This window comes from Hemiscyllium ocellatum (assembly GCF_020745735.1).
Source record: "Hemiscyllium ocellatum isolate sHemOce1 chromosome 40 unlocalized genomic scaffold, sHemOce1.pat.X.cur. SUPER_40_unloc_1, whole genome shotgun sequence".
NCBI lineage: Eukaryota > Metazoa > Chordata > Chondrichthyes > Orectolobiformes > Hemiscylliidae > Hemiscyllium > Hemiscyllium ocellatum.
The window spans coordinates 319,897-338,309 of record NW_026867526.1 but is presented as its reverse complement, the minus strand read 5'-3'; positions in this window follow the sequence as shown (position 1 = coordinate 338,309).

The following is an 18,413-nucleotide window of genomic DNA, read 5'->3' as shown; positions in this document are numbered from 1 at the left end:
TTGCTATTACTGAGTGTAGATTCGAATTCATTGAATTCAAAAATCACCAGCTGTTCTGGAGGGGATTTGAACCCACAGTAATAGCCTGGAGCTCTGATGGCAAATGCAGTGATATTATCTAAATCCCACTGGCTCCAAAAGTCAGCACCTCTGAGGGGGACACTTTATGTTTTTGGTCAAATTATTTGTGGCTGGAAGAGAATAGGAACAGTTGAATCTGGATGTAACAAAAGGGCAGATGATGGTTTATTCAGCAGCTAGACTGAGACAAAAGGAGAGACTTGAGATATTGTGGAGTTGGTAGTGAACAGGATTGGTGCTGGAGAGAATATGGAAATAGATATCAGCTTAGAGCAAAAGTGCTTGTTGGTGTTGTGAACAGTTTGATTCCGCTTCAGATATTGGCATTAAAATTGTTTGATGAAAAATGTGTTGCTGGAAAAGCGCAGCAGGTCAGGCAGCATCAAAGGAGCAGGAGAATCAACGTTTCGGGCATAAGCCCTTGTTTGGTAAGGAATGCAGTTTGTGGACAGAAATCATGGCAATGGCTTCCTTTTTTTCAGAATTTAATTAATGAGGACAGTAATTTAGTTCAACAAGGTTTATTGAATTCATAGTCAGCTAGAAAGGCTTACCAGGAATAATAGTGAGTATAGGATAGAAACCAGCTTGAATCAGCCAAAGTACACTCAAGATCCACTCAATCTTGAGAAAGATTGTAAAGACCCAAATATAAACTCCTGGTCATGATTGGAACTTTCCAGTCTATTGTTCTCATATTCTGGTCCATTATTGGAACATTCCAGTGCATCGTTCTCAGACTCTGATCTCTTCCCTTCCTCCCTCCCTCTTGAGCTGTTGATCCTGGTAAGTGCTGAAAGTGAAGTTCCTACTGATACTGTGTGAGAACATTGTCAGAGCCCCTTATTAATAGGAAGTAAACCTTTTAGTGAAACAATTTGATGCACGGAGACTGACATTAACTACAATCACTGAACGAACAGGTTCAGTTAACCCCATTCAATCCAATTTGTTTTATGCCATGTTAAATTATAGCATTTGTTCAATCTAGATGGGATGTCTGAGTGTTTCTAAGGGATGGACACAGCAGCAAAATGTTGTGGAATAGAATAGACATGGAAGGGTGGTCAGAGGACTGAAGAGTTTTTAATTACCATCTCTTTTCATAACAGAAGAGACAAACCCTGAAATAAAGAACAGCCAATACAATATAATCTAAATATTAGGGATACTTCCATAGTCTACATTTGGGTAGAGTAACTTGTTCCTCAAAAACATTGGATTTACAAGAAGCAACTAGAATAGAGATGCAAATGGAAAACACGTGTCTGGACAAGAAAGTTCCATTTATTAAGCTAGTATCAGAGCAGGTCAATGAACATGGTGTTGTAGATTTTCTCAACAGGACCAAAATACAATCAAGGGTCATTTAATAGACAGTATCTGAAAGCTGAGTTGGAAGAAGGGGAGAGTAAATATCCCACAACAATGGCTGACAAAGATAATTCCACGTGATATCCGATTTAAAGAAAAACCATGTTAAAATTATTACCTCACTGACTAAACTGCTCCACTTCCCCAAATGTCTATCCTCTTTAAGATGGTCCTCCAAATCTACTTGTTTAACATTCATAACCTGACAATTCCTTCCAAGTCTGAGTATCAACTATGTTTTATTTGCTATCATAAGATTGTTGGTGTGTATCTTGCTGTTTAGAGCCACTGCGATCCTGCGGCACTGAGAGATTGTGGTGTTGTGGATGAGATTAGTTACTCCAGACAATAGTGCTGTGTCAGGATAATTTGTTTCAGCAGCATGATGTCAAATGGTCAGGGTGTCTGCGACTTATTCTTAATGTTTATGTTAGTGCAATAATGAGGCATAAATACAGAGCTAGCTAAAGTGAATTCACAGATGTATTAGCGTACACTTAGAGATTATTTCGGAATACAGAACATAGATAAGACACACGGAAAGTCAATGAGCTATACAGCATGAAACAGACCCTTCAGTCCAACTCCTCCATGCTAACAAGGGATCCGAAACTGATATAGTCCCATTTGCTGGCATTAGGCTAATTTCTCTCTCAACTCTTCCTATTCATGTACTGATCCAGATGCCTGTTAAATGTTGTAACTGTCCCAGTCTCTCCCACCTCCCCTGCCAATTCATTCCATACACGCACCACCATCTGCATGAAAAAAGTTGCCCTTCAGGTTTTTTTTCAACTTTTTCTCTCTCAACTTAAACCTATTCCATCTATTTTTGGACTTCTCTCCCCTGGAGAAATGACCTTGGCTATTCACCCTATACATGCCCCTCATGATTTTATAAACCTCTATAAAGTCACCCCTCAGACTCCAATGCTCTGGGGAAGAATCCCCAGATTATTCAGCCTCTCCTTATAACTCAAACCCTTCAATCTTAGAAACATGTTTGTAAATACTTTCTGAACCTTTTCAAATTTGACAATATTGTTCCTATTGCAGGAAGACCAGGATTGAACACAGTATTACAAAAGTGGCCAAACCAATGTCCTGTACAGCTGCAATATGATGTCCTAACTTCTATATTCAATGCACTGATCAATAAAGGTAAACATACCAAAAGCCTTCTTCACCAGCCTGTCTACCCGCACCTCCACATACAAGGAGCTATGCACCGTACCCCTCGGACACTTTGTTTGGCAATACTTCCAATGCCCTCCCATTAAGTGTATAAGGCCCACCCTGGTTTGCCTTACCAATGTGTAAGGAATATTTCAAGGGATAGACTCACCATTCACGGGTTAATTTGAAATGTAAAGAAAAGAAAACATAATTGTGAATAGACAGACGTCAGGTCAGAGATTGAACAGCATATCAAAAAATGAAGGAAGTACAATAAAAAATGAGAGTATGATAGAAAGTTCCACCAAACTGTAAAAGTTGTCAGTATAGTCATAAATAAATAATGAAAAAAGACAAGGATGGACTGAAGGATGAACAAATGCTCGAAAAGAAGGAAGTAGGTGCAGCTCTTGTAACAAAAGAGTGGATTGCCATTAGCCCTAATCACATTGAATGGTAGAGCTGGCTCAAGGGGTTTGATGGCTTATTCCTGCTTTTATCATCTCTGTTTCTATGTAACAGCGATCTTACAACTTTACTGTCGATGAGAGGTGAGTGAGGATCCCAGTCTTTGTGTGTGTGTTTGTGTGTTGGACAGAGCAAGGGAGAGAAAGAAAGGGAGAGATAGACAGTGAGAGAGAGACAGACCCAGAGAGAGAGAGCGAGAAAGGCTGTGAGTCTATGAGTGTAAGTGTGTGTGAGGGTGCAAGCGGCTGTTTGTGTGTTTCTCTCTGCAAGTAATAGAGAGAGAGGGCCACCTGACAGTGTGATTGAAGAGTGAGCTTGTGAGAGTGTATGAGTGTGAAAGTACTTGTGTAAGTAAGGTGAGAGTGAGGGTTTTGAAGATGTTTGTCAACAGAGTGTGAGCATATGTGTAATCCTTGGAGACCAGTAAGTGATTGGGAGTGAACATGTGTATGTGAGAGTATGAGGGTCTCTCGCATTGTCACACTGAAATACACACAGAATCAAAAACACAGTTCTGATCAACACACACATATGCCCGTACACATGGGTATACACACACACATATGTACATATTTGTATAAGGCATGCTGGCTTTCACAGAGAAAGGATTTGAATATAGGAGGAGGGTAGTCTTGCTACAGTAACACAGGGCCTTGGTGAGGCCACACATTAAGTATTGTATGTAGCTTTGTTCTCCTAGTCTGAGGAAGGACTGTCTTGCTATTGAAAGAGTCCAGTGAAGGTTCACCAGACTGATTGCCGGAATGGTAGAACTGACAGATAAAATATGATTGGATTGACTGGGCTTGTACTCACTGGAATGTAGAAGAATGAGGAGGGATCTCATTAAAAAAAAACATGAAATCCTGATGGGACTGAATCGGCTAGGGCAGGAAGTATTTTCCCGAGGTTGGGAAGTCCAAAACCATGGGTCATAGTCTAAGATACTCACCCCTGGTCAATCGATGTGACAGAGGATAAAGGTCGACTGAGCCAGGTTTAAATACCCGCAGGTCTGTCAACCAAAGTCTATCTCCCCTAAATCCCAGTTGATCCATGATTTGGAGATGCTGGTATTGGACTGGGGTGTACAAAGTTAAAAATCACACAACACCAGGTTATAGTCCAACAGGTTTGATTGGACGCACTAGCTCTTGGAGTGCTGCTCCTTCATCAGGCAGTTGTGGAGTACAGTTGATCCAGTCAGCTCCCATCTCTCTCTACCTGGAACACATTTCCCCCAGCTATGGAACGTACCAACAATCATCCTTGTGGATTAGAGAAGGGTGTTGGAGAAAACAACAAGTCAATGGTTTAACCCAGGTCAGTCCCTGTCCCTCACCCACCCCCACAGGTCTCTTGATGTGGAATACACACAGACACAAAGCTGCAGTTTCACATCTAGAACAGCCAGAGCACATGGTTACAACATAAATCAGAATTTTGCACATGTTAGTGCAAGTTTGTTCCACAAATGATCACTGTCTGTGTGGAGTTTGCACATTCTCCCCATGCCCACGTGGGTTTCCTCACACAGTCCAAAGATATGAACCACAGTTCCTCATGGAACACTGGTTAGCAAGGTTAGGTTGCATAGAATACAGGGAGAACTAGCCATTTGGATACAGCATGGTTCAAAGGCAGAAGACAGAGGGTGGTGGTAGGAGGGTTGCTTTTCAGACTGGAGGCCTGTAACCAGTGGTGTGCCACAAGAATCTGTGCCGGGTCCATTAGTTTTCATCATTTATATTAATGATTTGAATGGGAACATGTGAAGTTTAGTTAGTAAGTTTGCAGATGACACCAAAATTTGAGGTGTAGTGGATATCGAAGAAGGTTATTTCAGATTACAATGGCATCTTGACCAGATGGGCCAATGGGCTGGGAATGGCAGATGAAGCTTAATGTAGATAAATGTGAGGTGCTGCATTTTGGAAAAGCAAATCAGAGCAGGACTTGTCCACTTAATAATAAGGTCTGAGGGAGTGTTGCTGAAAAAGAGACCTTGGAGTGCAGGTTCATAGTTCCTTCAAATTAGAGTCACAGGTACATAGGATAGTGAAGAAAGTGTTTGGTATGCTTTCCTTATTGATCAGAGCATTGACTACAGGAGTTGGGAGGTGATGTTGCAGCTGTACAGGACATTGGTTAGATCATTTTTGGAATATTGCATGCAGTTCTGGTCTTCCTATCAGAAGGATGTTGTGAAACTTGAAATAGTTCAGAAACAATTTACAACGATATTGCTAGCGTTGGAGGATTTGAGCTATAGGGAGAGGCTGAATAGGCTGGGGCTGTTTTCCCTGGAGTGTTGGTAGCTGAGGGATGACTTTATAAAGGTTTATAAAATCATGAGGGGCATGGATAGGATAAATTCCCTGGCATGGGGGAATCCGGAACTAGAGGGCACAGGTTTAGAGTGAGAGGGGAAAAATATAAAAGGGGCCTAAGGGGCAATGTTTTCATGCAGAAATGCATGTATGGAATGAGCTGCTAGGGGAAGTTGGAGGCTGGTACGATTACAGCATTTAAGAGGCATCTGGATGGGTATATGAATTGGAAGGATTTAGCAGGGTATGGGCCAAGTACTGGAAAATGGAACTAGGTTAGGTTAGGATATTTAGTCAGCATGGATGAGTTGGACCAAAGGATCTGTTTCCATGCTGTACATCTCTATGACCTTCATCAAATTGTCTCATCACTTCCTCAAAGAATTCAATAAGGCTTGTGAGACATGACCTGTCCCTCACAAAGCCACGCTGACAATATTTAATCAAACTATGTTTTTCCAAATAGTCATAAATCATTTCTCTCAGAATCCTTTCCAGTACCTTGCTTACTACAGTCATAAAACTGACTGACCTGTAATTCCCATAGATTTCCCTATTCCCTTTCTTGAAAAGAGGATCAACATTCACCTCTCTCCAATCAGCTGGTACTACTCCCATGGAGAGTGTGGGTGCAAAGATCATCACCAGACATGCAGCAATCTCATTCCTCACTTCCTGTAGTAACCTTGGATATGTCTGGTTCAGCCCTGGACTATCTTGTCGCTTCCCTGAGGTTTCAGCAATTCACTTTCTTAATGTCAATCTGTTTAACCCTATTAACCTGAATCATGGTGTTCTCAGTATCAACAAGGTCCCTCTCTCTCATGAATACTGAAGTAAAAAACTCATTTAGGACCTCCCCTACCTCTTCAGAATCCAGGCTCTTCTTCTCTTGTCATCCAATGCTCCTTCGCCTTCCCATTCCTTGCCTGTCTCAGTGGGACAAAGCTATCCAACATTTCTGTTGTGCATTTCCTGTGGATCAAGTGCTTCATTAGATTAGGTTAGATTAGATTCTGTACAGTGTGGAAACAAGCCCTTCGGCCCAACATGTCCACAACGACCCTCCGAAGAATAACCCACCCAGACCCATTTCCGTCTGACTAATGCACCCAACACTATGGGCAATTTAGTATAGCCAATTCACCTGACCTGTACACCTTTGGACTGTGGGAGGAAACCAGAGCACCCAGAGGAAACCCAAGCAGACACGGGGACAATGTGCAAACTCTACACAGAAAGTTGCCTGAGGCTGGAATCGAACATGGGACCCTGGTGCTGTGAGGCAGCAATGCTAACCTCTGAGCAACTGTGCCGTCCAATTGTTCCCAATGTATACTCCATGATTCCTGCCTAATTGCAGTATAATTTCTCCTCCACCAATTAAATGCATTCCCATTCTATCTATTTCTATCCCTCTCCATGGCTGTGGTAAAGGTGAGGCAGTTGTGGTCACCGTCACCGAAATGCTCTCCCATCAAGAGATCTAACACCTGGCCTGGCTTGTTGCCCACTACCAAACCCAATATGGCCTCCTGCTAGTTGGACTAGGGGAATCCTTCCTGGACACACCTCACAAAATTGACTCCATCCAGACCATCTACAGTAAGATGGTTCCAAACAATATTGGGGAAATTGAAGCCATCCATAACTACAACTGGAGGGCCGGGAGGGGGCACCTGGTACTGACCTCTTTCCTGTTACTGACTGCCACCCATACTGCCTCAGTAGACAAACGCTCCTCAACAACCTTCTTTCCTGCCGCTGTGATGCACTATCTAATTTACAATGCAATTCCCCCTCATCTATTATCCTCCTCCTTGTTCCTTTTAAATGATCTAATCCCTGGAACAGCCAGCAACCATTCCTGCCCCTGTGAAATCTATGTCTCCATTATGGCCACATCAGTTCATCACTCTTATTCCTGACACTCCTTGCATTGAAATGATACAATGTAACCCATCCGATTGCTCTTTCAACTGTGTATCCTTCCTGAGAGACTCTCTGCATTCTATTTCTACCTGTTCAACACCTACCCTCTCCTCTGATCTGTAGCTCTGTTCCCATCCCACTGCCAAACTAGTTTAAACCCTCCTGAAGTACTCTAGCAAATCTCCCATAGTAATTGACAGTAACAAGCCATCCAAATGAGTTTCCTCCCAAAGTCCAAAGATGTGCAGGTTAGGGTGGATTGGCCATGCTAAATTGCCCATATTGCCCAGGGATATGCAGGCTGGTGGGTTAGCCTTGGGAAATTCAGCGTTACAGATTGGGGTCAGCTGTGGGTGGTGGGGGGGCTTTGGTTTGGATGGGAATCTCTTTGGAGGGTCATTGTGGACTCAAAGCGCCGAATGCCCTGCTCTGTAGGACTTCTATGATTCATTTCTATAATATCACTTATCAGATGTACGATGGTAGGTTTGACCAATGTACACAATGGCTTTCACACAAACAGCTGGCTATTCTGGGATCAAGCATAACCAGTTTTTACAATTCGGTTTATAGTCCATTCACATACGCTTCGTTCTGTTCAAAAGGGGAGGATTTCAAGGGGAAGTGGAGACTGTAGCAGCCTACTGGCTGGTAAAACGTACATCGATGGCAAACGTACCCAAAGAGGAAGGGATTCTGCGTATATTGGTCAAGTAAAACTTCCAAGTCACAAAACCCACTCTCCAGACACAGTGCAAACACAGCAGCCAAGTGGTAATGCCATCAGCATAATGTAAAAGGTAACAGTTATCCTGGAGATGGTGATATCTTCCCCAACAACACATCAACCAACAGAGAAGGGCCCAGACAGGAAGGCACCCCTGCCCTGCTACACAAAGAAACTAACAGTACCAAGCCATCCAAATGGTTGGCAATGCTTCAAACTATTAACTGACCCTCCTGATTGGCCAGAATGATAGAACATTTTGGAAAAATATCCAAAACCAGGGTTCACCTGCAGACTCGTTTCTTGAATCTTCTGGAGGCCTTCTGAGGAGACCAGCATGGCAACAGAGAGAGAGAGAGAGAGAGAGAGAGACTGTGTAAATCTACAAGAAATTCAGGAAGTATTGAAAGCTTAAGGGGCCAAATAAGATCAGAGACAGTATGTCTATAATTAAAGTGTATTGTAACATGTTTGCTCAGGAAAGGACTGTTTATATTGGTATCGACTTGAGTTCAGACTGATTTGGCCGTTTTCAGTATTGTGAGGTACCTGGTTACATTCATTCAGAACATTCTGGCTGGAGCTGTGAACTTGTTTTAAGGAGGAACTAGACAACACCTTCATTTCTGAAATGATCTCATCAACTTCCTCTGAACTGTCTCTAAAGTAATTATCTCCCTTCTCAAGTAAGGGATTGCAATACTCCAGCTGAGGTTGCACAATGCCTTCTACACTTCTCAACTTTTATATTTTAATTTTTTCATAATACATGTCAAAATTCAATTTGCCTTCCTTGTCAGCCATTGTAGATGCAATGCTAAAGTAAGGTCAGTGATGTATCTGGATGGACAATGACAATACTAGTGATGTCAGTCATGTTTCCATTGATGGAAATCCATCTTGTTCATGAAGTCCCCTTCCCTCAGGAAAGGCAGGATGTTCTCCTCACTTGGTCCTTCATGTGACTCCGGATCCTGACCAAATTGGGGTGGGGAATAATGCTGACCTCAGCAGCAATGCACACATTCAGTGTGTGAGAAGCATCACATTTCAATCAGTGCATCAAATGCTCTTGTTTAAAGAGGGCAGCTCCCACCCTAGAGAACAGAAAGACAGCTCTGAGACATATTTTCACACATGGAATAAACTGTCTCGATGCAGCATTGGTTGAAATCATTTGTGAATTCAGGACGGGGCTCATGGTATTTGGGTGGACAGCATCATCGCTGGCAAACTTCAGCTTCTGTTTATTGTTATTTCATTATGACATACTGAACAGCAAAGCTCCTTCATCATTGGGATTAAACTTGCTGTCAGTTGTTATAAATTAGTTGTTCATTTACAGGAGATGAAAACAGCAACAAAGCTAAACAATGCTGTAATCTTGATCTCCCCACAATATAAGGAAATGTTTCTGGGAATGCTTCAGCTCAGAGTTTCAAACAAGGAGCTTGTCAGCTGCCTGAAAGGACAGATCACCTCACATGGAAAAATGCATCGTCCAATTCAGCTACACCATCCTTGACATCCCTGGTGTGGCATAATGACATTTGAACTTAGTTTAATCTGCTGCTGATCTGCTCTCTCGTTTTATCTTTTGAACAATAATGTCTCCAGCTCACTGACTGGTCAGCCTTATCCAGACATCAGAACAGTGATACCGATCCGTTGAGCAGCATTCTTGGTGCAATTCTCCACGACAGAGATTCCCAACATTCACCCAATAACATTATATGTTTGTGTGTGTGCGTGAAAGAGACAGTATATGAATATGTGCATATGAGAGTGTGCATGAGAGAGATTCTGTTTGTGTATGTGCCTGTTTGGTAGAGTGTGTGTGTGTGTAAGTGTGATAGAGTATAAGCCTGTCAGAGGGGGTGTGCATGGGTGTGAGTGTGGGGGATATATGTGTGTGTGTATGAGAGAGAATGTGTGTATGAGAGGGTCCGCATGAGTAGGTGAATATGTAAGCTGCATGTGTATATCTCTCATACACACAGAATACACCCTTCACACTCACACCTATACGTGCACCCTCTCCCAGGCTCTCCTCCATCACACTCACACACACACTCTACCAATCATGCACACACGCGAACATACTCTCTCTCGTGCTCAATCATACTATCTCTCTCTCTCTGTAAAAACACACACATATAAATCTATGGGGTGTATTTGCATTTGCAGAATTGTGTTTGCAGATACATTCTGCTTTGAAAATAGAAGGGTTACTTCCTGATGAAGGTCTTATGCCCGAAATGTTGATTCTCTTGCTCCTTGGATGCTGCCTGACCTGCTGTGCTTTTCCAGCACCACACTCTCGACTCTGATCTCCATGTCCTCATTTTCTTCTTGGAAATAGAAGCAGTCTGACTCAAGATTGGGATACAAACAGACTCGAACCTCACAGCTTTACATTGCCACTTTTGACCTGACAAAGACCTTTGACACTCTCAACCAGGGAAGTGTTATGGAGTGTCCATCTCCACTTTGGCCACACCATGAAGTTTTCCACCGTCCTTCGCCTGCTCCACTATGACAAGGAATTCATGGTAATAACAAATTGTTTCACTACCGACCAATTCCCCGTTTGGGACAGTGTCAAGCAGGGCTGTGTCATTGCCCCAATACTGATCTATCTCGCTGCAATGCTTCACTTCACCATTGGAGTGGGGCTAACCTACAGAACCAGCAGGAAACTATTTAACCTCCACTGTCTTCAAACCAAAACCAAAGTCACCCCAACCAGTGTAATCGAGCTGCAGGACATTCATGATGTTTGCATATGTGCAATCTGAGGATTTCTGCAGACCATTGTCAGCACCTTTACAGTGACTATGACAGCATGGGTCACACTCTGAACATCCTCAAGTTGAAGGTCCTCCACCAACCTGGCCTGGTATTGCAGAGTAAGCCCCAATTGTCAAAAGTAAATGTTGGTCTAGCCAATGGTGCCCATGAATGAATGTTAAAAAATATAAAAAGGAACCTGGGAATCACTGGCTCAAGACCATCCAAAGTGGAGGAGGAGCATCGGGAAGGCACCGAGCACCTCGGGGTAAAAGCAGAAGCCAGGTGCAAACAATGTAAAGACCAGGCTGTTGCACCAGCACCTCTCCCACCCCCTTCCCTTATTCACCTTTTGCCCCAAGTGTGGTAGAGTCTGTGAAACCACATCGGTTTGTACAGTGACCTACAGACTCACCCTGAGAGTGGAAGAGAGTCATCCTAATCTTCAACCGTCAATGAAATGATGAGATATGAAGATTGTATTCTCTCACAATTATCAGTGCTTTTGTTACAAATTTCAATAATTCCCAGTTTAATACAGTGTCTAACAATGTAATGTTGTTAGGGGGCCTTAACACTGCCCTTCCACTTCTGTTGTCTGACACTTATTACTCAGAATTAGCATTCAGACATATTCATAATCGGAGGCTAAATATTGTCTTGGTAATCCCATTGGTATCACTAACTAGTGTGGGTTTAATTGCTGCCTCTGTCTGCATCTCTCTTTCCCTCTTGCAGCTACTCCAGATCATGAGCCAAGACTATTCTCCACTTCAGAGAGATAAGGCAGCACAGGTCAGGGATGGAGACTGCGATTTTCAAGATGCCTGTGGCACTCAGTACCATTCTACATGTGTAGTCCTCAATGCATCAGTCTAATTCCTGGATCTGTCTATTTCTCTGTCACCTGTAGGTACTCAGGATGTTCCTGACTCAGCAGAATTCCCAACTCCTGTGTTGCCCATCACTTCACTGAAGACAATCAATCAGCCAGAAGACAGAGAGTGACATCTGGAGCCTTCAATAAATACTGAAGTGAGGTAAGATCACTCAGTGAATGGAGCAGGGGGTGGGGGGAGTTAGTAGACTTCTAAATGCAGACCCAGAAGACAACACATAGATATCGTGCTGGACAAGGAACAGAACAGAAGGATCCGAAGGCTTCATTCCCACCATCATGTTAAGGTCCTGCTTTCACCTGTGCTGTACTGGTCCTCAGTGAGATAGCATGGGTAATCATGTCTGTGTATTCATCTTTAATCCCTATATCCGTCCCTATCTGTGTAATCCTCTCCAGCCCCTACAACCCTCCTTATCTGTGAAAAATTGTTCAGTCTCTTGAGCCATCCCTGTAAGTGTAATCTCTTCCAGACCAGAAAACCTTCCCGATTTGGGCTTGTTGGGCCGAAGGGCCTGTTTCCACGCAGTAGGGACTCTAATTCTTTTTTTGTTACTACGTCAAGCTCCTCCTCTTCTCATCATCTTTGTCACTTTGCCCTATCACTACAAAAAGCTGCCTACCTTAGTGACCTCCTCAGCCTATTAGAAGCCTCCTTGTCCAGAGCTCCTCTCCCGATCACATATTTTAGTCTCTACAATCCCACGAAGTCTATAAGCTCCTTCTATCTCTAAAACACACAATCTCTGTAAACTCTGCCAGCCCCTAATACTCTCCCAATGCATGTCATCTCCTTCAGTCACTACCAGCCTTTATATCTTCAACCTCCTCCAAACATGACAATACTTTTTATTTCCATAACCTACTTGAGCTCCTATCATCGTCCCTATGACTGTCACAATGTCCCATCCTACGTACTTCCGTTTCTCTGTAAAATCCTCCCATTCTTAAAGCTTTCAGTATCTCCGCAGCTCCTTTGTGAACACAAATAAGAAGTATTCATTTCAGACCGCACCTTCTTCTTCTGGCTCCATGTACAGATTGCCCCATTCTTCCTCTGGGAATCCTCTTGTTCTATCTATACTTATAAAATATGATGTGGCTTTTCCTTAAAGTATTTGTCAAAGACATTTTGTGACTGTTGTTTGTCCTTAGTTTATAAGAACCCCCTTGCACTATTTATACTTTTGAAGCATTTCACCTGATTATATTGCACTGTAGTTTCATTATCAAACTTATGATATTGCTTGATCAGAATTCACTGGATTTGCTGCCTTTGTCATTCACTTCTCACAGAACACATTGGCCCTGAATTCTCACTGTATCACTTCAAAACACTCCCACATTTTGAATATAGACTCAACTGCAAGTAGTTTCTCTCCCAGTCCATTTGCCAGATCCTGCCTAATAATAGTGATAATGTCGAGTGACAGTGGCAATCTAATAATAAGTGGTTTTTGCCAAATTTAGACACTTAACTTCTGCAATATCCTTATTCCTTTCCATAATGCCTTTGAAACTTTGAGTGATAATCACTATCCCCCAAAAAAACTGCAGGAAGCCTTATATCTGTCATATTGTCTAGCAGCTACAGCCCACCCTGTTTGTCACATCCTCCAGCCCTGACCATCTTCCCCAACTGTGCACCTTCCTCCAACCTCTACAGCAAATGATATCACTGTAACCTTCTCCAGTCCCGACAGCACCTCACTCCTTCTAACCTTCTACCATCCCTACACACCTCTCCATCCATGTGTGTGACGTTCTGAAGTGACTTGATCCCTCTCTGTCTGTAACCTCATCCACTTTCTGTGATCCTCTCTATCTCTGTGACTTACGCCATCATGACAACACTCGCTATCTCTAGCCTCCTCCAGTCACTACTAGCCTTTGTAACTCTGTAAACTGCTGTAGCCATCCATGTTAAAACCATCCATGTATCTGTGACATTATCTTGATTGCTGTAACCACTTGCAGTCCCTACAAGTGTAATCTATGCCAGTCTGAATAATCCTTGGTAATTCTAATAACCTCATCCAGTACCTGCAACTCTCAGTATTATGAACTTCATCCATTCTCAATAACTGTCCCTACCTCTGTAATCATCCCAAACCTCCACAGCCCTCTTATTTGCTGTAATCTTCTCCAATCCCCCTAAAGTACACTATTTATGTGACCTTCTGCTGTTCCTTTTCCACACCCTGACTGTACCTACCTCCTGTTCCTCTAATCCCTGTTGAACATTGTGACCTCATTCAATCTCAGCAATGTTCTGTATAATCAGGTCTTCCGACAGTCCCGTCAACCATCCCTGTCTCTTGAACATTACTTAGTCCCCTCAACTTTCCTTTTCTCTGTAAACTCCTATAGCTGCTAAACCTATGGGGGCTCAGTGGTTAGCACTGCTACTTCACAGTGCTAGGGACCTGGGTTCAATTCCACCCTTGGGCAACTGTCTGTGTGGAGTTTCCACATTCTCCCCATGTCTGTGCGGGTTCCTCCCACATTCCAAAGGTGTTCAGGTTAAGTGGATTGGCTGTGCTAATTTGCCTGGAGTGTTCAGGGGTGTGTAGGTTAGGTGCAGTAGTCATGGGCAAATGTAGAGTGATAGGATAGGGAATGGATCTAAGAGGGTTACTCTATGGAGGGTTGGTGCAGATTTGTTGGGCCAAATGGCCTGTTTCTACACTGTAGGGATTCTATGAAAACACTCATTGCCTAAAGTTAAAAATCACACATTACCAGGTTATAGTCCAACAGGTTTAATTGGAAGCCCACTAGCTTTCGGAGCGACACTCCTTCATCAGGTGAATATAGACTCAACTGCAAGTAGTTTCTCTCCCAGTCCGTTTGCCAAAAGTGTCGCTCAGAAACCTAGTGTGCTAGGTGTTGTGTGATTTTTATCTTTGTACATCCCAGTCCAACACCGGCATCTCCAAATCATGACTCATTGCCTACGTAGCCTTCTCTTGTCCTTACATATGACTGTGACCTCTTCCTGCCTTTAGCATTTTCCCTACAACTGTAACTTTGGAGTTAATGAATGAATGAATTAACTTTATTGTCACATACTCAAATTAGTATAGTTAATACATTGGGGCAGCACCATGGCTCAGTGGTTAGCACTGCTGCCTCACAAAGCCAGAGACCCGGGTTCAATTCCTACCTCAGGCAACTGTTTGTGTGAAGTTCGCACATTCTCCCTGTGTCTGCGTGAGTTTCCTCCCACAGTCCAAAGCTGTGGGTCAGGCGAATTGGCCATGCTGAATTGCTCGTAGTGTTAGGTCCATTAGTCAGGGTAAATGTAGGAGAATGGGTCTGGGTGGGTTGCTCTTCGGAGCGTCGGCGTGGACTTGTTGGGCCGAAGGGCCTGTTTCCACACTGTATGGAATCTAATCTAAGAAAAGTTTGTGAGTCGCCATTTACAGTGCTATCTAGGGTACAAAGGTACCTAGGTATAGACTCTTCAGTTACAAGATTGAATACATTGCAACAATGTCACCAACATACTGCCACCTTAGGTACAGGGTATCGAGGTACAAGCATTACTGACAGAATACAGAAATTGAGAAAAATAAGTTACATTGTCATTCTTTATCTCATTCCCTGTCACAGTTCCCTTTTGCAAATCCAAGAACCAATTATCTCTCTGTAAACTGATCCGGACGATATAAACTTTCCTTTGACGCTACCTCCTCAGTTTCCCGCGATATCAATAATTAAGTCTTGACAACCCTGATGATGAGTAAACATTCTTTCCATTCCGAGAGCAAGCACAATCTTCCCAACCCTACACATCTCCCCATGTCTATAATCTTCTCCAGTCCCTACAGTCCTTCCACTGCTGTGACATCCTCTAGTCCATTAAATACTCCTTACCTCTGTTAGCTTCTCCACTCCCTAGTAGTGTGGATCAGTGTAAACCTCTCCAGCTGATACAACCATTCCAATCTATGTAAACATCGACAGCAGTCAGCATCCTTGGAAGCAAAAATAGAAGTTGCTGGAAAAGCTCAGCAGGTCTGGCAACATCTGTGGACAGAAATCTTGAAATGAACTGATCTATGAAAAATGTCCCTGTCTCTTCATCCGTCCCTATCGGTGTAATCTCTTCCAGGCCCAAAAGTTCTTTCTTTAAGGTGACGGGTGGAAGGTATAGGGGATATGTCAAGGGCAGGTTCTTTACCCAGAGAGTGGTGGGGGCATGGAATGCGGTGCCTGTGGGAGTGACAGAGTCAGAATCATTGGTGACCTTTAAACAGCAATTCGATAGGTACATGGATAGGTGCTTAAGCTAGGACAAATGTCCGGCACAACATCGTGGGCCGAAGGGCCTGTTCTGTGCTGTATTGTTCTATGTTTAACTTTCTTAAGGGACACAACCCTCATTATCTATAACCTGCTACTATCTTAAAAATGCCCCTCTCTCTGTAAACTGCTGGAAGCCATCCAAAACAAGTCTTAGAACCTATACACTTCTCTGCTGAGTCATCAGTGAGCCAGTAGTAACCAGAGATAGTCAGGGAAGGCTTCACATGTCAGCGCCAGAACTCACTGGGGATTATTCTGTGGGAAGGCTTCAAATGGCAGTAGCTATATTTCCACTTCCTGAATGGCTACTTCCTGCTGACATGACTATTTGTAAAGATGACCCTTTCTGAATACCTAATCTAACCTGCCAATTGGAGGCCAGATTATGACACAATTTTCTGTAATAATTTACTGACCCAAGGAAACACCCAAGCTCAGAAACCGACGTGGGAGCTGAGGTTGCCCACAGTTGGTCTCTAAATGTGTCTAACCTGCTCTTGTCCAATGCTGTAGTTCAAGGACGTCACTTGGGGTGCCTTGGAATATAATTTTATTTCCTTCCTCAGACCTTGGAGAAACATTAAATGCACTTTATTAATCTTCCTGGTTATTAGCACATCAATCAGATGAATAGTGAACTAGGACAGACCTTGTAAAATGTTCTCCCTTGTTCACTGGAAAGGTTCACTGGCAGATGATACCTGAAAAGAAAGTCAGTTCAACCCCTTATTGCCACTCCTCACAATCTATGTTTTCATCTAAATCATTTACATAAATGACAAATGACATTGGACCCAGTACAGATTCCCATGTTCATCACAGACCTCCAGCCTGGAAAACAACTCTCACTGCCTGCATCAGATACTCCCAGAACATGCACCACACTGGGACATACACTCTGCTCTTTCAAAACAGAAACTAAAGATGCTTTCACTTTTTAAAACAAAAACAGACGCCATTGTTCCAGGGAAAGACAGAAAGAAATAAACAATCAAAAAATAGCATTCCCCAGACTCAGTCCCCTCCAACTATTAGTGGGCAGAGGCCTCGGGGGGGCAAGATAAAAATAAAATCAAGCAAATCAAAGAAAACAACCAATAAATGAACAGCTTTAATGAAGAGACATCTAGACTCAAAATCCTAGCTTGCTCTACCTCATGGATGCTGTCTGACCCACTGTGATCTCCAGCATTTGTTCTTTTCAACTAAATAAATAAATCCTCTCTACGTTGCCACTATTGAACACTCCTGGGAAAGGGACAACAATCATTTAAAATCCAGAGGAAGTACAGCTGTTGATTTCAGATAAAAATATCTTTTTCCTCACACTGACCCCCATCAAGAGCTGCTGCGGCAGCTACAGTGCTGGATTAAAATCAAAGCCTCGAGGAGAAAGTGAGGACTGCAGATGCTGGAGATCAGAGCTGAAAATGTGTTGCTGGAAAAGCGCAGCAGGTCAGGCAGCATCCAAGGAGCAGAAGAGTCGACATTTCGGGCATGAGCCCTTCTTCAGGAATGAGGAAAGTGTGTCCAGCAGGCTAAGATAAAAGGTAGGGAGGAAGGACTTGGGGCAGGTTGTTGGAAATGCAATAGGTGGAAGGAGGTCAAGGTGAGGGTGATAGGCCGGAGTGGGGGTGGGAGCGAAGAGGTCAGGAAGAAGATTGCAGGTTAGGTTGCAGATTACATCGATGACTGTCTCGGCACTGCCTCGTGCTCCCACGAGGAGGTTGAACAGTTCATCCACTTTACCAACACCTTCCAACCCAACCTCAAATTTACCTGAACCGTCTCAGACTCCTCCCTCCCCTTCCTAGACCTTTCCATTTCTATCCCGGGCGACCGAATCAACACGAACATTTACTACAAACCGACTGACTCCCACAGCTACCTAGACAACACCTCCTCCCACCCTGCCTCCTGTAAAAACGCCATCCCATATTCCCAATTCCTTTGTCTCCGCCGCATCTGCTCCCAGGAGGAGCACTTCCAATACCGTACATCTCAAATGGCCTCCTTCATCAAAGACCGCAATATCCCCCCAGACGTGATCGACGATGCCCTCCATCACATCTCCTCCACTTTCTGCTCCTCCGCCCTTGAGCCCAGCCCCTCCAATCGCCACCAGGACAGAACCCCACTGGTCCTCACCTACCACCCCACCAACCTCCATATACAGCATATCATCTGTCATCATTTCTGCCACCTCCAAATGGACCCCACCACCAGGGATATATTTCCTTCCCCTCCCCTATCAGCGTTCCAAACAGACCACTCCCTACGTGACTCCCTCGTCAGGTCCACACCCCCCACCGACCCAACCTCCACT